This window comes from Panthera uncia (assembly GCF_023721935.1).
Source record: "Panthera uncia isolate 11264 chromosome B2 unlocalized genomic scaffold, Puncia_PCG_1.0 HiC_scaffold_24, whole genome shotgun sequence".
Lineage (NCBI taxonomy): Eukaryota > Metazoa > Chordata > Mammalia > Carnivora > Felidae > Panthera > Panthera uncia.
Genome location: NW_026057580.1, coordinates 67101362 through 67123249, shown reverse-complemented (window position 1 = coordinate 67123249; position 21888 = coordinate 67101362). Strand labels below are relative to the sequence as shown.

Genomic DNA, 21888 nt, shown 5'->3' with positions numbered 1-21888 from the left:
ACTAAGTAGCTAAACCTGGACTAGACCCTAGGTCCATGGGCACCAGAGTATTAACTCCCAGGGCCTCTCTCTGAATGTTGGACATTACCCCGAGTCAGTACAACCATTCCCACCCACTGCCTTCCTTTTAGGAGTAATGATGGGGCTCTATCCCATCTCTAAGCACTCAGGGGAACAAAAGCTTTTGGAAGAGACGTGACAATTCACCATTCATTTTGGGGAAAAGGCTAAAAATAGTAAGGCTTAGAGATAATCCATTTACTCAGCTTACCAGTTATAAACCACTGCTTTACTGAATGTGAATTACAGTAGGCTGATCTTAAAGACATTTCAGAACTAACCTCCAATAACCTCTTCTGCATCATGTCCTCTGGTAACTGTCCATCTGGATTAAGGCAAAAATCTCGAGGTCCAGCTAACACACCTCTGCAGCTGGTGGAAGCACTCTGGCCACTTCAGTGTTAACAAAAGGATACATGTTCTACACAGTTCTATACACATGAACTGCTTAAGCAGCTATCTTGAGCCTGAAACAAATCTGTCCAGGGAAATTAGAGCCAGTGTTCTGACCGCTGTGGGGGAGGGGTAAAGAAAAAAAAAGTTAAGCTTTTACTTTTTTCTCTGTGATAACAGCATACTTCTCTTCAAACTTTGAAGAACTACTGGAAATGCTAAATTTTATAAAAGTACCAAGGCCATAAAGAGCTTTTAAATTGTTTGCCACTCATGAACACACTGGAGTTGTTTTCAAATAAACCTAAAGACAACTCAAAGGTATCCCAAATGGTACACTGTGTTCAGAACCCATAGAGTTGGCTAGCAGGTAGGATATTTGGTTTCCTGATTGTTAATCAGGGCATTTTTGTTTCTGGATCTTGTTTTTGATAGAGAAATTATAGCAGCATCAGAAAAGCATTGGGTTTGGGTTTTTTTTTTAATTCAACAAGTTCTGAAAAGTTCTCTACTCATCCTTCTACTTTATTTGGACTACATCTCTAACCTAGTCTATGGTCTGTATCGCTCTGAGAGTAAAAAGATAATTCCTGGTTAGCATAAGCCTCTTTGGCAGAACTACTTGTAATACGTCTGTGATAGCCAATTCTCCACCATCTTTAAGTAGGAGTGTTAATTTATCCACCCATCAGTTTTTCAAGGGGTTGAACTAGAGATCTCACCCAACTCAAGCATTCTGAAAATGACTCTCAGTATTAAACAGATACTTACATTTAAATTAGAGAAACTCGAGGTGATCTTGAGACCAACTGGGAGTATGCATATGAAATCCTACATTACTCCTCATGAATCATATGAAAGAAGTGGACTAGAAGGTCTATATATCTTTCAAGTCTGACATTCTATAATCCCAAGGTCCTTGGAAAATGGCAGCAAATAGGACAGGAATGAAGGTCAGACCTGCCAGCAATGGTCAGAATGCTGCTGTGCTGAACTGAGAAACTACTAATGATCAAAGAGTAGTTCTTCCAGGCTAACCCACTGTTAAAGAATACACATTTCGGTGCCTGGCACATGGTAGGTATCAATAAACATTTATTGAGTGAGTGTAAATTTCTTCCTTAGCATCTGAGGTAAGGCATCCAAGGAATTTAATCTGTGACCTCCTCCAAAAGGATGCTTATATCTTACTAAGTCAGGATTTTCAGAAAAATAACCATATGGGAACTCCCTTGGGTTTTGGAAACTGAGCAGAATTTGTCCACAATCATCTGGGCATCTGCATAGAGCAAGATCAACAGGGTTGGAAACAAATACACCTCACAATCCCATTTTCAAGACATGTAGCCTTACCAGAATCAGAAAACACAGTATTAGCAAGGCAAGTTTCTGAAGAGAGTATAGGGAACATTAGTCTTCTATATAGTATTTCAATTTGTGATAAATCTTTCATCTTCTAAGTATGCCCTTTTGTGTGTGCAAGATAAAAAACACAAGTTAATAAAAGTCTAGTTATAAACTCTGTGAGTCTAAGAAACAATGACAACACCTTGCTCCTAAATATTCTAATATTCCAGGGGTCTGTTTGTTTTTTAAACATAACAAAAGAAAAAACATGGACACTTGCTGGCCGAACTTGCACTGCCTCCTTCAATGTACTCATGTTGAGCTATCTTTAGGAGACCTTGCCCCTACCCACTCTTGTCACACAGGCAACAAAAATGAAAACTGCACACAACAGTGGCCAAAGAGCCAACTTTTAAAAGTTTTGCAAATTAGCACATACTAAAAGGGGTCAAAATACAAATTTTAACCATTTAAAATGTGCACACTGATCACTAAGCACTTGGTATAAAGTAGGACAGGCTGGTAAATGACTAGAAAAAATTTGTTGGCTCCCTGGCTTTCTGAACCTGCCTGTTCACAAGGCTGCTTCCTGGGAAGAAGAAGAAAGTTTTTAAAGGAGTTTCCTTAACCACAACGTGGCAGAACTATGCAGTCACATCAAATTCAAGAAGACTTTTTTTTTTCCCTTTTCTCCTTTTGATTTTTGTTCTACCAGTGGCATTGCCACCGCGTGTCAAGAACCCAAAGAGTTTAGGGGGAGGGGGAGGGATGTCACAATTGCAGAGGCCTGATTACTATGCAGAAAACGCCGCCCTACCAGACAGACGTGCCAATGAACCGCCCTTGGGAAGAGGAGCCAGGGTACAGTGTGTGGTGGTGAACAAAAGGGGTGATGTACTGTGGAATTAGTTTCAAAAAGAATTCCTCATCTCCAGAGTTTCTGGATTTCTGGGCAAGAGCAGCAATTAGTCATTAGCTGAGAACATTGACAACCAAGGAAGATGCTCTGATCAGCCTCCTGTCAAACTACGCAGAATTCCAGTCTTCGAACGCTCAATACCAAATTAGTTGTCTTCTGACCCTGTCCCACCTTTGTATTTATTTATTTATTTATTCGAGAGAGGGAGGAAGAGAATTTCAAGCAGGCTCCACGCTGTCAGCACACAGCCCGATTCAGACCCTGAACCCACGAACCTGGAGATCATGAACTGAGCCGAAATCAAGAGTTGGACGCTTAATGGACTGAGCCCCCTGGTGCCCGCCACCTCTTTTAATGTGTAATTGTTGTTTCAGACCAAAGTTGTTTTGTGGCACAAACTTATTTTACTTGTAATTCGTACATTTAAAAAAATCCAAAAATTTTTATCAATGACAATTTTACCAAGCAATTAATTATCAGGTACCACATGCTCACACTGCAAGATAGATTTTTCTGGTTTTTTTTCTTGAGTGATGTGAAAGCACCACATTTTACAAAATAAATGCATCTTGTGACTTCTCCCTTTAATCAAATGTTCTTCTAATTTGCTGTCTTACTTCAACCTCATGCTACATTTCCATGTTCACTTCCCCATCCACCCCACCCCCCTATCCCAGCCTGGTCCCTCATTTTATCTAAGCAGGTTATCAAAACAGAACCATCCCACTTAGCACTCCCTGTGCTAAAACAAAACAAAACAAAAGCAAACAAACCTTCTCTTTCTAGGGTAATTCCAATCATTCCCAAACCATTTGCGAAATTAAGATAATTTGATCTAACCACCCCCCTTTTTTTTTTTTTACTAAAGTGTCATCTTAGGCAGGCTTTTAATTGATCTAAGCCTCTGTTTCTTTTCTGAGAAATGAGTAACTTTTAGGGTATGGATTAGACATATGTATCTGAAACACAGTATGTATGCAAAAAATCAATAGTAAACAGAAGGACCCCTATAATAGAGAATAGGACTATGAACTTCACTTATCTCAATTACAAAGCTTATTTTGGCCTAAGGAATATCTTATGCTTAAAAATGAAAATTAGTAGAGCTAAGAAGCCATGTCCACGTGGAACAGTGTGAAGAAAATCTGCGAAAGAGAAGCATTTGGCTTTAAATAAAATTCTCTCTCCTCACTGAGCCATCATGATCCACAGGTGAGCAAGGCACAACAAAATGGGAAAAGTCTCAAAATCACTTCTCATTCACGACATTTAGATATGGCACATGAGGGCATCTCCATAAGGGGTGAAATGGAGTTAAGACAATACTCTAGATATTTATAAAGGACCCAAACAAAACACACTGAAAAGCAAAAAAAAAAAAAAATCCACCAACCCTCAAAAACTTAAGGGGCTCTGAAACATCCAGGCTGGCTGTTTTCTTTGGCAGAATTCACAGGCAGTTCAGTTCTAGCACAGGCCCTAGAACTATAACATTTATTTGTGGTTCAAACACAATAATGAACAATGAATGTGAACTGAATATTCCTTGTCCACAAATAGGTCAATGTCAAACACAGTATTATGTACTAATAATTCATATGAAGCCTCCACACTTCAATACAGTTTTAGAACAGGACTATTCACTCATTTTAGGCAAAAGCAGGCTTCTGTTGAGTGTTATCCAAATCCAGAAAGAACACAAAATATGTTGGAAGTTCTTCCACACAGTCACACAAAAGTATAATGATCCACAAAAACTTAACCTGCCACTGAAGAGGTAAAAGGAATCCAATGTTTTTACCTCATTTATCCACCAAGAAATATAATGCTGTCTTTCAGTTTCTTTTTATTACTTACTATATCCACCATAATTCTAGATTTTCATGAGCAAATCTTTCCTGAAATATCTATATAATAAATCTTGATCGCTTAAAATATGTTTTTCTCTGTAGTACCTTCTGACCTCCTCAGTAAATGAATTCTGCATGATGTTGACCAGTCTTTTGACAACCCCTCAGATCAGAATTGTACATCACCATTTTAGTCAAAGAAGTCTGAGGGTTCGATGCTGTTTGCATTTGATCATTCTCAACATCATGTGCTTTCAGAGTTGCATAAGCCACTGTTCTTGGTCAAATTCGTAGTCAAAGATTCTTCTAGGAGTTCTTAGACCTGTAGATAGTTCCGTGATTGTTATAAAAATACTTCTTTTTAAATAAAAAATGTTGTCTAAATATAACACATAGAGAAATTTTTATTTCAAAGATAAAATGAAACTCTGAGCTTCAATAAAGTTGACAGATTCCAGGGCTCTTCTACTGCCCTGGGGAAAGCTGTACAGGCTGAGCTCAAAGAAAATGCTCCATCCGAAACTTCCCCAATGGTCGCCCCTTTCCCCCATTAAGCAGAACTCCTTTCCTGCATTCTCTTTATAGCAAAAGTAATGCTTGACAAATTAGGTTGTATGTAACACCTGGATGTAAGAATGACTGGCTTGATGTTCAATAATACACTTTCCTTCCTAGGCCAAAAGGTGTGTGAATGTTCTAGATACTTAATGTTAAGATCACTGGTGCAGTAAGGATCATGATAAACTGGGAAAAATGAAAAGAGAAGATTTTCTTTATCATACCTGAGAAAGTGAATAGTTTTCATGGATGATGCTTTGCTTTATCTGCTCATTTCTTTATTAGTCTTCGGCTACAAACTTGTAGAAGATATTTAAATGGCTGAATGAATAATAATTCTTATAACTTTAAAGAGAAAAATGCCAGATTCTTCCAGCCTCCTTAATTTGTTTATTGGTAAGAATGGGATCTGTCTTTGTCACAGGACACTAACTGGGCACCAAAGAAGTTAGTAAGCACAATCTCTTCTGAAATCATCCAATCTCCTACAGAGTGATTTGCCATTCTAACAATAAAACAATTTTTACTGAAATCTTGATTCATCTTAAATATGGTACCCACAGATGAAGAAAAGTAACTACAGATTTCAAAACACAAAGAGAAAAAAATGTCTTACCTGGAAGGAATGTCAGTTTGCCATATTCTACCAGAAAGTAATTTTCAAGCCAAAGATTTCATTTATCTCAGAAAACAAATACATTCAGGTTTTAGTAGATAAATATTCTTCTTCCTGCTTTATCCCTTCAAAATCACTGCCTAGTCACACTGAGAAAAACACTAAAACACTTTAGTGGAAGAAGGGAGAAAAAAAGCAACTACTGCTCTACATACTCTTAACTTCCATTAAAGGACTATACTTAACTCTCATCTATAAGAGTAAAAAATGGGCTACTATCCTGATAAAACACATACACACTCTCTTACCTATATTGCTTATATTAATCAGTTTTTACAAAAAGTGATTCACATCTTGAAGGTTTTCCTTTGTTTAAGTCTATTAGTGATGGCAGCACACCCATGTTTAATTCTTCTGGATGAATATAAGGTAGAAAAGAGACAAGGCACAAGATTAGGCAGACTGAGTGATTTCTTGTAATTCTCTGTTCCCACCTTTTTTTTTTTAAGATTTTATTTTTTTAATCCCAATACCCAGTGGGGAGTTTAATCTCAATACCCAATGGGGATTTTGAATTTACAACCCTGAGATTATAAGAGTCCCCTGTTTCACCAACTGAGCCAGCCAAGCACCCCTCTGTACCCATCTTATAACAAATCCACTGAGGCTCTACAAAACCACTTCAGTAGAGTCCCAAACTTAATATAAAGATAAGATTTTAATGGTACTTCCACTATTCTGAAAGATTTTCTTAGGCTAAGTGGGACTGGAAAAGAGTTAAGTTGTAAGTATATGTGGCTAGAGGCGGGGTATGGTAGAGATTAACAAGGATTTTTTGAAAGTAATAATGTTCTGTGTTGGCAAAGGTATGAGGAATGGGTAAATGGGCACTTTCATACACTGCTGGTAGAATTTTAACAGGACAGATATTAGAGAAAAAAAAACAAAGTTTTAAAATTCTGCGCACTCTGAGGTATCAATTCCACTTCTAGAAAACAAAAGTAGATGTGCATTAAGGCTTACCTATAAGGTTCTTATCAGTGTACTCATAACAGCAAAAAAACTGGAGGGAAAAGAGCCTTAATCCATCTAGAAATAACCAACTAAAAAATGACATATTTATTCTATACAATGAAAAACAATGTCATACAAAGGAAATATTACGCCATCATTAGAATGAAGTCATTGGGCATTTATCCCAGAGAAAAACTTATGTTCAAATTTTTTTTATGTTTATTTTTAAGAGAGAGAGAGAGCGAGCAAGCGAGCATGGGGGAGTGGCAGAGAGAGAGGGAGACACAGAATCTGAAGCAGGCTCCAGGCTCTGAGCTGTGAGCATAGAGCCTGATACGGGGCTTTCAACTCACGAACAGTGAGATCATGACCTGAGCCAAAGTCGGACATGTAACTGACTGAGCCACCCAGGCGCCCCAAGAAAAACTGATGTTCATACAAAAACATGTATACAAATGTTCAAAGAAGTTTTATTCAAAATAGCCAAAAGCTGGAAAAACCCAAATATGCAATCAACTGATAAATGGATAAATAAAATGTGATATATCTGTACAGAGGGAATACTAGACAGGAAAAAATAGAAAACTATTGGTACATGCAATTTTCTGAATAAATATCCAGAGAATTAGGCTGAATGGAAAAAGCCAATCCCAAAGGTCACACAAGCTGTATAATTGCACTTATACAACATTCTTGAAATGACTACATTAAAAAAATGGAGAACAGATTAGTGGTTGCCAGGGGCCAGGGTGGAGATAAGAAAAAGAAGGTGGGTATGGCTACAGAATCCTTGTGGTGATGGAAATGTTCTGTATCTCGACTGTATCAATGCCAGTAAATTGGTTGGGTGTACCATAGTTTTGCAAGATATTATCACTGGGAGAACCTGGGACCTCCTCTTTCTTACAACTGTATGTAAATTTACAATTATCTCAAAATAAGACATTTAAATTTAATTTTTATTTTTTTAATGTTTATTTTTGAGACAGAGACAGAGCGTGAGTGAGAGAGGGGCAGAGAGAGAGGGAGACACAGAATCTGAAGCAGGCTCAAGGCTCTAAGCTGTCAGTATAGAGCCCGACGCAGGTCTCAAACTCACGAATGGCGAGATCATGACCTGAGCCAAAGTTGGACGTTTAACTGACTAAGACACCTAGACGCCCAGACATTTAAATTTTAAAAATGAAATCATTAACAATTATTTAGTGACATTGAAAAGTCTCTATAATCCCTCCTCCCTTATGAAAATTAGTCAAGATATCAAACTAGCAAGTTCCTGAGGCTTAAAGGAGAAAACCAGGTGTTAAAGCTATAGGTATAATACATAATCCCAGTCAACCAAACCAAGAAATAAGCACAAAGAAATGTTCACAATAAGCTGCAGAATTATAGGTGATTTTTATTTCCTTCATTTTTGCAATTTGTAGTTTTCAAATTTTTCTCAATGAACACAGATACCCTAATAATAAAAGGAAATAAATTTTAAAGGCTTTTATCTATGGAACACCAACTTGTGTTAACTGGTCTTCCCAGGTAACACAACTAGGTTTTGACAGTACTCTTGAAGTGAATGACTTAAAGGAAAAAACAAATGTAACTATGTGTAGTGATGGATGTTAACTAAACTTACCGCAGTAATCATTTTGCAATCTACACATATTAAGTCATTATGTTGTATGCCTAAAACTAATACAATGTTATATGTCAATTATATCTCAATAAAAAATAAAGTAAATAAGTGAATGGCTTACCCCTCAAAAGTCTTGAAAACACAGGAATACCTAGGGGCAAGTTGTGCTGACCAGTAACTCAAATCTTGCCCAAACAGAAGGCTGATTCAGATTCACGTGGAAGGAAAGAACTGGCCACCCAATGTTGGAATTTGGCTACATTCTATTCTATAGAATACCTATAATATCTATATTCTATTCTGAATTGAAAAGTGAAATGGAACAATCTACATTGACAGTCAAGAATAAATGAGATGGAAAGACGTTGGAATCTGTCTGAAGAAATGGGATAGCCCTTAACAGAAACAACTGTACATAATGGATGTAGAGTGGGCTTACTTCTCAATATATCTATTCTAAAGCATTTCTAAGTCTGTGAGTCAGATTTTAATGTACTAAGTGGGGGTTTTTTGCTTTTTTTTTTTTTTTTAAGGAAAATGAGAAGGATTCTAGAAAAGTAAATGCACTGAACTGCAATAAAAGGTTGGGACATCAAACTTGGGAAAGTCTTTTGTGGCAGATGATGAAGAAAAAGACCAGAAGCATCTCTGAGAAAGTATAACATTCCCATTGAGTTCCAGAGGATGGAACATATTGGGTGAAAGGTCATTATGAGAAGTCTATAATCGTAAACTATTTATGGTGCTTGACTATTGACTACCGAACACCATTCAAATAAGAGATAATTGTGTTCAAAATGTAAATCCACAAACTATGGCTGTAATATGCGCACACACACACACACATATACACACACTATCCTAGGCATAGCTGAGAGCATACAGTATAGAAATTAATTTATTTTTGGTCCCAGAATAAGCAACAAAGTTAGTACACCTAGAAGGATTATATTTTTCTCTTTTATATAAGATTTCCCTGCCTAAAGAGAAAATCCCCATTAAAAAAGGTTATGTTTTTAAAGAACACTCCTGTGTCTGTTTCAGTTCAGAAGAGTCATTTACTTATTACCTAGAATAACAACAGGGGAAAAGGAAGAAGGAAAACAGGGAATAAAGCAACTTGCATTAATAGTCATTCTAATCTAGCAATGAGCAAACAGCACTCATCCAAGTTTCTAATGAACTCAGATTGCACCTCAAGTTTCTTATATAATAATTACTAGCAATCTTTTTATTAATTACATCGAAAAAGAAATGGGATAAAGAACATGCACAGATGAGAATTTGAGAAATTCCTTCCTGGTCATCAGAAGCCAAAAGTGAAGGAGGTGGAGGGTCATGTGTGAAGACAGAGGGCTCCTGCCCTAAGTCGAAATCTCCAACCACCACCAGGTTGCAGTAACAGAAAAAGAGACTATCAACCATCTGCATCTTGCTATATAATTCTTGTTGGCATTCCTGGAAGCCATTTGTCTGCCAAACCAATTCCATGAATGGGAGCCTTCCCAGAACATATTAAGAATTCTTTCCCTAAATTTCTGTTTCCATGATGGTGAATTTCCAGTAAGTCAATCACCACAGAATGTGTGACACTTCTCCCTCCCTGCTCCTACCACCAAATCTGGACAGCCCCAAAACCTTTTGGAATTATGCTTCTGACTCATGTTGTACTTAACTTGTTCGAGAGAAAGCTCCTGATTCCTGCCCTGTTTCCCAGCAGGCACCAGCACAGACAGCTGGTTCAGAGCAATGGGTCAGTGTGTCCCAGTGGCTCTTTTGTGCACATCCTGCTTGTGGTTGCCTCAGTTCAGTTTATCACTCAGCAAGTGCTTGGTAATCCCCTGTCATCCCCACCCTACGAACGTCCGTATCAGCAGAGCTGGGTAGCAACAAGTCAGCAGAATTCAGCCAATCAATCCATTCCTCCTCTGGAACTGAGGTGACTCAAGTAAAGATGAAGAAAGTCTGAAGAACACAATTCTGGGGCTGAAAGACGACTTCAGACTGAGAGAAGCACAGGGGTTTTTCCCTCCCTAAATTGGGAGAGATAGAAGAAGGGAGGGTCAAGAGGAAGAAGGCAAGGATTCCAGTAGATTATGCAATAGGATTTGTATATGTAATATACATACATGTACAATATGGTATGTTATGAACTGCATGGGAATTGGATCCTTAAAGGAAAATATATGCCCCACCACATAATTGGGAACCTCAAAACTCCATGAGGGGAATTATGTTTTTTGTTAAAATTTTTTCTTGCTTGATTAGAATGTTCAAAAATTCCATCTTAGAATTTGCAGACTTAGAAGAGATTATTTAACAAATATGGCTGACTATAAGTAGTTTCAGCAAAGGAAGAAGAATCACTAACTTAAAAAAACCAAAACATAAATTCTAATTTTAGGACCTCTTTAGTACTCTAGTAGGTGGCATGTGATGGGCTCTGTGATACATCTGAAGAGTCAGGCAGACCTAAGTGCTTATTAAAAATTAGAGGAAACAGGTTTGTTCCTGAAATAGCTCTCTGCCTACTGCACATGCTGCGGCTGGACTCAGCCACATAAAGGTCTACAGTATGAGCCACCAAAGCCTATTAATACTACAGAATATCTGTGTAAAAAAAAATTCCTTGAAACATATTAAACATGGAGTATCTAACCAAGAGAATGCTGGGCTCAGGAGACTGATAACAATGCATAATGGTATCAAAGTATCCCTTTGCCCTGCACTGCTAGCTTAAATTTAGCCCACGGAGTCCCTTATTTCACAAAGTCATTATCTAGAATGGGTATGAACACCACAAGGCAGCTCAGAGATGTCCTGATCCAATTAAAAACAGCACAAGGATTTTGTTTAATAAAGAAAGCAATTTTTCTTAAATGACCATCCTCACAGCTAAAAAGAAAAATGCCTTCCACATTCAGAATCACAACCAATTTTTTTATGCTTAAGCCCCATTACCTATTATCAGCCTGGGGGGCTTCTGGATTAATGGGGACAAAGAAGTTGAAAGAGTGAACCTCTAGGGTGACACTGTTTCTAATGGCTCAACCAAACAGTCTCCAGTCTGCCTCTCTTCCTCATGTAGCCACAGTAAGAACTTACACAACCTCTGAGCTACACAAAGCCCAACACAGCTCTCAACATAGCCCAACAGCATCACCCACATTCCAGCACTCCCTCCTCTGGGGCAAGTGAAGGCACAACTGCATGGCTCACTTAGCTGCTGCCACCTCCAGAGCGAAATTTTATCTCCAGTCCTTTGGGATTCTCTCTGCTTATTGCCGTTCAGGACATCATGCACACCTCAGATTCTAAAAAGTCAGAAAGGACTACTTTATCTAGTCCAAGCATTTCACTTCTCAAAGTGTGTTCTGCTGATAACTATTTTCTGCATTAAAGAAAACAAAACAAAACAAAACATTTGGACCCAAAGCTGTTTGGGATATGCTGGGTTCAACTATGTAAAACAGGTTTTTTTGTTTGTTTGTTTGTTTGTTTGTTGTTTTTTACTGCAGGGCTTCTCGGGAACTTCAACCTGCAGATACATGTCTTGAAGCCCCTAAAGGGCAATAGCATATTAAGTATTTTCTAAACTCACTGAACGACAGATCTCTTTTTAAATAAAATGTGGAAACAGTCTAAGGGTTCTAGATTCTCCTCCCAAACTTCCTACAATTTTGCCTATGAACAGGTGCACATTTACCTCTCTCTTTCCCCTAAACATCCCTTCTCAGTGCTCCTATCTCTGATGTCCATTTCCTGTCTAAACTTTCCCACTCCTTCGCAAACATTTTCCTTCCCTGCTTACAGAAGATACTTGAGATGTTCATCCTTCAACAACCTGTAACTTTTTTTTTTTTAATACTTATTTTTGAGACAGAGAGACAGAGCATGAACGGGGGAGGGTCAGAGAGAGAGGGAGACACAGAATCTGAAGCAGGCTCCAGGCTCTGAGCGGTCAGCACAGAGCCCGACGTGGGGCTCGAACCCACGGACCGTGAGATCATACTCTGAGCCAAAGTCGGACGCTTAACTGACTGAGCCACCCAGGTGCCCCAACCTGTAACTTTTTAAGTAATCTGGACATTTTCCCCATATATCTCTGAGTCCGCATTACTACTTTTATTTGAGCGATTTTCCTAATTACAGTATTTATCTTATTTTATTTTATTTTAATTTTTTAGAGAGAGTGTGTGTGTGAGCAGTAGAGGCAGAGAGAAAGAATCTTAAGCAGGCTCCACACCCAGTGCAGAGTCCAACTCGGTGCTTGAGCTCACGACCCTGAGGTCATGACCTGAACCAAAATCAAGAGTCAGACACTAACTGGAGCTACCAGGAGCCCCTTAGAATATTAACCAGGAGCCAAGGATGGGATTTAGAGGGTCCTTAAACCTCTGAAATCATATGCAAATCAGATGCAAAATGTCTTATGTAACCACATTTTTCTGAGATGGGCAGTAAAACTTTTTCAAAGGGGTCAATTATTCCTCAAAATAGCAAATAGCAAACGTGGTATTACAAAAGTGCTTTTAATGCTAAGGGATAATTGAATGGAGAGGAAAAATTAAAAAAAAAATCACGCTTTTGATCTTTATGGTAAAATAATACATACTGACAGATTATAAGTTTGGGGGGCATTCTTCAAAGTAAGTGAACATTTTAGGAAGAAAAAAATAAGGATAAGTTTATACAACAAGGACAGGAGGAAGGAAACAAAGTCTAGACAGGGTCTGACAGAATGATGGGGAACAGGGCTGTCACGATTAAAATATTTATTTTACTAGAATATCAAAATGTTCTATACTTGGCTCATTAATGCAAAACCAATTTCCAGCAGAAATATGAAGCTTATCACTAATAAGGTACAATGGTGACTTGGCCTGTTAACACCAGCAGGTCCCTCATATCATGTGGTCTTACAGAGGTCATTATTTCATGTGCATGCAAAAAGCTCCCTTAGACAGCAATTGCCACAAACAGAAAAGTAGGTTTTACCCTAAGTCTTAGGAATAAGAGACATTAAGAAGGAAGATTCTATAAAGTTTCCATTTTTGTTAATTTTCTAGAGTAGAGGCGCCTGCCTGGGTGGCTCAGTTGGTTAAGCGTCCGACTTCAGCTCAGGTCATGATCTCGCACTCCGTGAGTTCAAGCCCCGCATCAGGCTCTATGCTGACAGCTCAAAGCCTGGAGCCTGTTTCGGATTCTGTGTCTCCCTCTCTTTCTGCCCCTCCCCCGCTCATGCTCTGTCTCTCTCACTCTCAAAAATGAGTAAATGTTAAAAAAAAACTTTTTTTAAATTCTTTTCTAGAGTAAATAACCAACCTTTGGGAATTGTATGAACAAACTTGCCTTTCCTCCAAAAAAAGCATATTTCTAAGGCAGAGAGAACATCAAATAATAAAAGGGCAAAAGGGTCCCCTGTACCCAATAGCCTGTATTGAGTTTTTTAATAACAAAAACTTACATTGTTACTCATACAATGGCCATACCTGGGAAATTAATTCAACATAATAAGCCCAAAGTTTTTCTATATTGCTAAATTCAGCTTTAAGTAGAAGAGTTTGAGAGGTGAGTTACAATTAAAAAGTATTTTTGGGGTGCCTGGCTGGCTCAGTCAGTGGGTTCTGATCTTGGGGTTTTCAGTTGAGCCCCACGTTGGGATGTAGAGATTACTTAAAAATAAAATCTTAGGGAGTACCTGGGCGGCTCAGTCAGTTAAGCATCTGACTTTGGGTCAGGCCATGATCTTACGATTCATGAGTTTAGCCCCACATCGGCTGCCAGCACAGAGCCTGCTTCAGAACCTGTCTCCCTCTCTCTCTGCCCCTCCCTGGTCACACATACTTTCTCTCTCTGTCAAAAATAAGCACTTTTTAAAAAATAAATAGAATCTTAAAAAAGAAAGCATTTTCACTTTACCTCCTTCTCCAGAAGTATTTTCAGTATTCCTGAAAACTCTATTTGCATTCCACATCACTACCTAGAAACACTATATATGCACACCTCTATAAACTCAACAAAAAATAAGCAGGAGGCTTTTGGCCTCAAGAACTTGTGGCTTAGGGGCGCCTGGGTGGCGCAGTCGGTTGGGCGTCCGACTTCAGCCAGGTCACGATCTCGCGGTCCGTGAGTTCGAGCCCCGTGTCAGGCTCTGGGCTGATGGCTCAGAGCCTGGAGCCTGTTTCCGATTCTGTGTCTCCCTCTCTCTCTGCCCCTCCCCCGTTCATGCTCTGTCTCTCTCTGTCCCAAAAATAAATAAACGTTGAAAAAAAAAAAAAAAAGAACTTGTGGCTTGACAAGAGTTTACAAAACCCAGCTGCCTGAGGGATGGGTGAGTGGGATGGGTGGAAGTCACACCCCCACCCCCCAAAAAATCTCTCCTTGAGTACGACATTAAGATATCGGGAGGATAAACTGAACTCTCAGTTCTTGCTAGTGCTGTCTGGGGAACCACTGTGAAGATATCTTGGATCACAAAGGTCTCCACCAAAAATTACATCCTTTCCCTGCCACTACAGACCACTCATACAGGTTCTGAAATGGCTTCCAGGAGCACACAAAGGAAGAGAGCTGCCCACAAAACTCCTCAGGTGAAGCCCATTCTTCTCTCACTGCATAGGGCAGGCGTTTGGAAAGAGCTGGAGCTCTGCCAGATTCAACAAAGCCAGATTTGGGGATGAGAGGCTGGGCTGTCCTGAACTCCTACACTGGCTGAGTCACTGGGACATGCCATGCCAGACCCAGAGGCCCAAGGGACTCAAGGGGGCACAGAAGCCAGGGGCCACCACCAAGGAGGCAGGGTTCGGATGTGCCATCTACATTCTTGGGAGTTTAGAAAGCAGTAATTCAAAAACAGTATGGCAAAAAGCCAAAAGAAGAAGAGGGCCAGAGGTGGAGGCAAGCGCAAAGAGGGAAATGGGACTGATGTGGGGAAGGAGGAAAGGAAGTAACTGGATGCGTCTTGCCTCACAGAAACCTTTGGGGAACATGGATGATGCTACTACAATCCATGAGGCCATTTCATACCTTTATTCTGTCAATAAAGAACCAAAATTCCAGTAACTTGACAGCTTTGTTTTCTTCATTTGGCATTTAAACCTTAGGAGTATGAAACATGCTTCTGATATTCTACAACTCCCCTGAGAAGAAAAAAGAGAACGGGGACTCTCTTTTCTTCCCTGAAGCTTTGCAAACTTTACCTATTGTCATTTTGTAAAAAACACAGCTGAAATCAATCTAAGTATCTCAAGCTGCCCCTTCCCAGCCCCCTACTTTTGAAATTAATTTGCCAACAACCGTTTTAGGAGGGGGAAAAACAAGAGGGAAGAATATCCACATACAGCTTTGTGCCATCTCTCCTCTCTTTGCTTTAGCAGTTTTAAGAAAAGTCCAAGTTAACACAAACAAAACACAAAACCTAAAGATGTCCAAAAGAAATACATAGCAAAGGAAAAAAATATTTACTTTTCCCTCCCCACCCCCCAATTATTTAGCTTTCCTCAGGCACAGTTAACCTTCTGGCACAACCTTTACTCAGTCTCTCAAGCTCATCTATTTAAAAACAGTAAGATCTAAAATATCTGCACACCCTATTTCACAATCAACATCTTTTGATAAACTAGGAAATAAAGGAACATCTTGTTACTATAAAGTGTAATCCTCCCTTCTAAGAAAAAAAACACTTGGACCAAATCCAGCTAACATGATCCATTAAGAACATGCTAGTTCTTTCTTAGAGGTTAACCTTGACCGTACACGAAGACTTGAACTTTAAAAACACTCAACAATATTCCTGATACCTACATGTTCAAATAACCCACTAAATTATACTTTCCCAAGCATTCACACATTTCTCTGAGGATACACTAGAGAAAGGCCCTCTCAAGTTTCTAATGGTGTCAAGATTGAGATTAAAGACTGGAGGCCAGTGAAAGCACGGAGACCCCTCATCCCCCTGCTTACCCACTGAATGACTACTGCACAGCCTCTCAACAAATGCTTCTCAGACTCTGACACCACAACAAATGTGCAACCTGAAGCCCCAGCTGTGGCAGACAAATGCCAGAAGCACAATTCATGACACTTTTAGCATTCACACAGAAGCTTACACAAGTGTGAGGAACCACAGCACAATTATCTGAGGAACATACACCCTTTTCCCACACACTTCCATTCCAAAAGGCGAGCAATGTTTATGGAACCTCCTACTTGAAAAATAATTTCAGGTGAATTTAAAGTTCATTCTTGCTTGCTACTAACAAGGACTTCTTTTCTTCCTCAAAGAAAAGAATTTCTATTGCTCAAAGCATGAAAGGATGGGGGAGGCAAAAGAGAAAGGTGTTAAGACTCTCGTGTAATCATGAATAAAAAGATAGCTGAAGAAACATGAAAGCAAAGGGCCTGGCTTTCAGTGCTCAGTGCTATAAAAAAAAAAAAAAAAAAAAAAAAAAAAAAAAAAAAAAAAAAAAAAAACTGGCCAAAATGTATTATCTGTTCTTCAAGAAATCCCCAACCATAGCCTTTCCTGACTTTTCTTCATAAATCAACTTTACTGAAGTATAATTTAACATCAAAAAATGCACCCATTTTAAGCATACTGTTAGATGAATTTTGGCAAATGTATACACCAGTGTAACCACCACAATAACGATATAGAACATTTTCATCTCTCTAGAGAGTTCCCTTATTGCAGTCAATCTCCTCTCAACTCACAGCCCCTGGCAATCACTGATCTGCTGTCACCATGGGTTAGTTGGGCCTTTTCTAGAACTTCATATAAATGGGAACAAATAGTTTGTACTCTTCTGCATGTTTCTGAGATTCATCGATGTTTTATATCAATGGTTTCTCTTTATTGTTGAATAGTATTCCCTTTGTATCAATATAACACAATTTTCCAAACTTTTTTTTAAAACAAAAAGACAGCATTGGGATGAGCACTGGGTGTCATATGTAAGCAATGAATCCTGGGAATCTACCCCCAAAACCAGGAGCACCCTGTATACACTGTATGTTAGCCAACTTGATAATAAATTATATTAAAAATAAAATAAAAAATAAAACAAAAAAGCAGCAATGACTGACTTTAAAACACATACATAAAACTTTTTAAGAACACCATTATTTCTTTTTCTCAAGGTAACTGGAACCCATAAACTATATGAAGTGCAGACCACAAAACCTTTGGCTTCAGGAACACGAAGTTTTGTTTTGTTTCACCTCCCTATACAATAACTTGTTCAATGGAAAGAAAAACAATAACCTGACATTTTTGTTTACTGCCAGCTCAAGATGTCATTCCAAACTACTGAAGAACTATGAGGAAACTCTCCAAGTAAATTTTCATGTGCTACTTCCTGAAAGTCTGACCAAAAAGTGAACTTAAGGACTATAATTTAATATGGTTCTGATTTAAATTTTGTTTAACCTAACCTAAACCATGAAGACTACTATTATTTTCAAGGGAATACAATTTGGGAAACACTGTCCTAACAGATATAATGTACATCTCTCACATGGTACTTAGTTTTAGGATAGCTGCCTATCACAGACATGGTTATACTCTGAATGTTAATGGACCACTCTTATCCAATTGTTGGGTACAAAGCTAAAAACAGAGTTTCTCAGGGCACCTGGAAACTGGCTCAGTCGGTTAAGCATTGACTTGATTTCAGCTCAGGCAATGAATGATCTTGCAGTTCATGAGCCTGAGCCCTGTGTAGGGCTCTGCGCTGACAGTGTGGAATCTGCTTAGAATTTTCTCTCTCTCTCTCTCTCTCTCTCTGCCCCTCCCCTGCTCATGCACTTGCCCATGCGTGCTCTCTCTCAAAATAAATAAACTTAAAAAAAAAAAAAGTTTCTCAAGATCTCCCAGTGAGTCCCAGCCACACCTGTGAAATGAAAAACTCTAATCCTTAGAAGCAAAGGAAATCTCTGTACCCTCAGCCCCCGCTGCCCTACCCATGACAAAGCAGGTCTTTATAACAGTCACAAAGGCAGGCAGCAGCATCTTCTAAACGAAAAGGCCTGGACTGAGAAGACTACTTCCTGTCCACACTGCCTAACTAACCAGCTGGGTGTGCTGAGCCTACCACCAAGTTCTAGGCCTCAGTTTTCTTTTTCTATCAAATGAGGCAGCTGACCTAGAATGAGCTGTAATGTACCCTCCAGTCTGAAAGCTGTAACAGGAGTCTCATAAAAAAGCAATCATCCCAAGACTAAAAGGAGAAAAGTTGTGTATTTTTTGAACCATAATATAATTTATGAACATGGCATCCAAAATTCTGACAGAAACATCAGTCTCAATTCTCCATTCATAATTCTTGGCTGTTACAGTCTTTAAATAAGTACTTTTATTTTGTCTATCCATTACCTCTTTCTTTTCCTCTAATTTGAGTATTATCCCTCAAAAAAGAAAAGCACTAGGGTGCCTGGGTGGCTCAGTCTGTTGAGTTTTAGACTCTTGATGGTCAGGGTGGCTCAGGTCAAGATCCCAGGGTCATGAGATCCAGCCCCACAACAGGCTTCACTCTGAGCATGAGCATGGAGCCTGCTTGGGATTCTTTCACCCCGTCCCTCTGCCCCTCTCCCCTGCTGCGGGCTCCCGCTCTAAAACAAAAACACACACAGAAATTAAATCCTATCAATGAGTTGCAGTCTTCATATTTAACTTTACACATCTGTGCCTGTTGTTGTCTGAATACCAATGCTTAAGAGTTTTTATTATGACACTGTACAGAACATGACATCCTTTGATTAAGAATAAATCTCTAGAAGGTGAAAAGTTTCCTTGGGAAAAAAAATTGCCACTTCATTTTACAATAGTTTCTTTCCAGGCAATGTCCTTTTGATTTTTCACGAAATTGCAAAGGATCACTTCAGCCTAATATTCAGTATGAAAGTTTTTTTACTCACAATTAGAAGGCTGTGTCTTAGAGTCCGCATTAGGCAACACTGTATAATCCAAAAGCCCCTTAAATTTCCCATAAGTGTCTAAACAGAGCACCACTTTCCCAAATATTAGTCACAGAATCTGGTGCAGTAGAGCCAGCCACCCGGCTCTAGCAAGAGCCACCCCCTGCCTGATTCCTCCTCTTGCTCTTAAAGTTAATAGCAGTTAAAACTGAGTTTCTGCTGCCAGAGTGCAGGGGAGTGGGCCTGCAGGTCCTCACTGGAATCTGGAGAAGGACGGATGGCTGCACTCGAAGAACAAAAGCCTGCCTCACGGATGAGGCACTTTCCAAGACAGTCAGGAATGGCAGGGCTGAGAGAACGCTGGCGGCAGCGCTTGTGGAAGGCGCACGGTCCCTCTGAGTACTAAATGTCCCCAGCACTTGAAGAGGAAGTAAACAAGGATCCGGGTTATGCAGGCGTCTGTATGGCCCCGGGGCAGCCAAGGCCTGGTCAGTCAAGACTCTCGACTCCCAGTCAGGGGGCACTTACGTCATGAAGCTCCAAAATGTGGGCTGCGTGTGACCAGGAAAAATTACAAAGTCCAGTTTAAATACAGCCTGTATTTCTACCAGTTAGATTTTTTTTTTCAAAAACAATAATTTTCTGAAAAAGTTAAGTAAAGCTGGAACATGGAAAACAGCTACATGTGGAATGGTCCACAGGAATAGCACACAGCCACTTAGAAGCCGTCCATTTTTCTCAAGACACATTTGCATCAAACTACTCCAACTCTGCCAGACCAAAAACAGGTTTGACTTTCCTGTCTTAGAAAATAGCCTCAGGAATGTCAATTTTTAAATGTTCTACTGCAGAACCTACAACATTATGTTTACTTAATAAATGCTAAGGAACTAAGATACTATCATTACTTTCCATCAAAAACTGTTTAAATATTCCTTCAAGTTTTTCCATTTTCCAGTCCCACCAGAACAAACTGTGTTCGTTCTTTCTTGGTTTTTTTGTTTTTTTTTTTTGTTTTGCCTAGTTGCAGAAAATAATCCCAGCAGAGCCGAAAGCATCCTGCTGAGGTTTTGAGTGTGAGGGCAGGACCCAGTCAAGCTGTATTTTCTCTGTTTCTCCAACCTACTATATTCTGAGAGGCCCACACCATGGTTTCCCAGCTAGCAGGACACTGCATCTTGACTCACGACAAAGGCAGTCTCAGTGTGTCTTGATATTCTAAGTTTCTTCTTATCCTGCATCTCTGGGGTGAGGGTGAGGGACTAAGGAATACACAGATAGAAAACAGAAGCAGTTCTGACCAGAAAGAGGAAGTTGTTGTGCGTCTATACACATATATCTCATTTTGTATAACAAATATATTCTTGTAAAGTTGACTATAACTGAATTTCTACACTCTGATTCTTTAAAATGTAACAGCTCATTAAAGAAATGATTGTACAGCGACCTTAGCTTATTTTTTCATATAGTTTAGCTTAAAAAAGTAATACTGTTATATCCAGGTAATGGTCCATGCAAATGAATCAGCATACCACCAAAAGAATAAGCCCAAATGCAGAAAAGAAACATGAACTGAACTTTCAAAATATATTAAAGTATAGCTCAAAAGTAATTTACTCAAAAAAAAACTCACACCTATCATCTCTACCTTTGTTGAATTTATCAAAACATGTTCTTAAATGAGGTCACAAGGAATGCAACTGGTTAGATCATCACAACAATTAGAGCTTTAACTATGTTAAGGTTGCCTTAAATAGTCTCCATTGTAAGATTGAACCCTACATTGAGGAGGCAGGTCCCTTCTTTTTACTGCATGGGAGGTCTGAGAAGGATGGCACCAGCAACAGGCTGCAGGGGCGGGAGAGGAAGCCCTTCTCTGGCGTGTGTCCTAGTTAACGTTACTAGTTTGGAAATACTGGTCTGAGTCATCTCAAAATGCAGGAATCCTTAATTTTTCTATAAAGGTATTTGTGTCCTATGACAGACTTAATGCAACACAGGTGGGCAAAAGTTCCAGGTTTCAGAACCAAATGCACCATTAGGCAAGTCGACTAAGCGCAGATAACCTCGGAGAGAAATTAAACATTTTGTCAAGGGTTTCTGATGACAATGCAAAAGCAGCAGAGTACATTGTACTTTAAACAATGCCTTGTCTGTTTGCAGGAACGTGGACTGGCCTAAAATGGAGGGGAGAAAAAACAAGGGCAGCACTGGGCCACAGCTTTCACTTCAAAGGCAAACTGAGGAATCGTGTGTGTGTGTGTGTGTGTGTGTGTGTGTGTACACATATACACACACATACACTGTATATACATGTTTCTATGAAGTAGCAAAATATACGCACCACAGGTGGGCACACAAATTTCCTAGTGCTGCCTGACACCCATTCCCACCAATCCCTACATCTAATGGCCCTCAATGGAACCACCTCACTCCACTCCCTTGAACAGTTTGAGGACCAATTCTGCCCAAGGAGAAGCTTCAGCCCTGAGTAACTATCCTAAGTGATAGAGACCTCTGGCAGCAGCAGCAGCAGCAGGAGGAGGAGGAGGAGGAGGAGGAGGGGGGGGGGGGGGGGGGGGGG

General features: G+C 39.5%; 1 protein-coding gene and 1 long non-coding RNA gene across 2 annotated transcripts in view; both read right to left on the bottom strand.

The window, feature by feature from the left end:
* Nucleotides 1–14445, bottom strand: part of LOC125938772 (uncharacterized) — a 35956-nt gene extending 21511 nt beyond the window's left edge. Inside the window, exon 1 of the long non-coding RNA XR_007462808.1 lies at nt 342–14445. This is a non-coding gene — a long non-coding RNA (uncharacterized LOC125938772). The remainder of the gene's footprint in view (nt 1–341) is intronic.
* The window catches only part of FOXO3 (forkhead box O3), a 125991-nt gene that overhangs the window by 77954 nt on the left and 26149 nt on the right, over nt 1–21888 (bottom strand). The gene's annotated exons all lie outside the window — the stretch shown is intronic.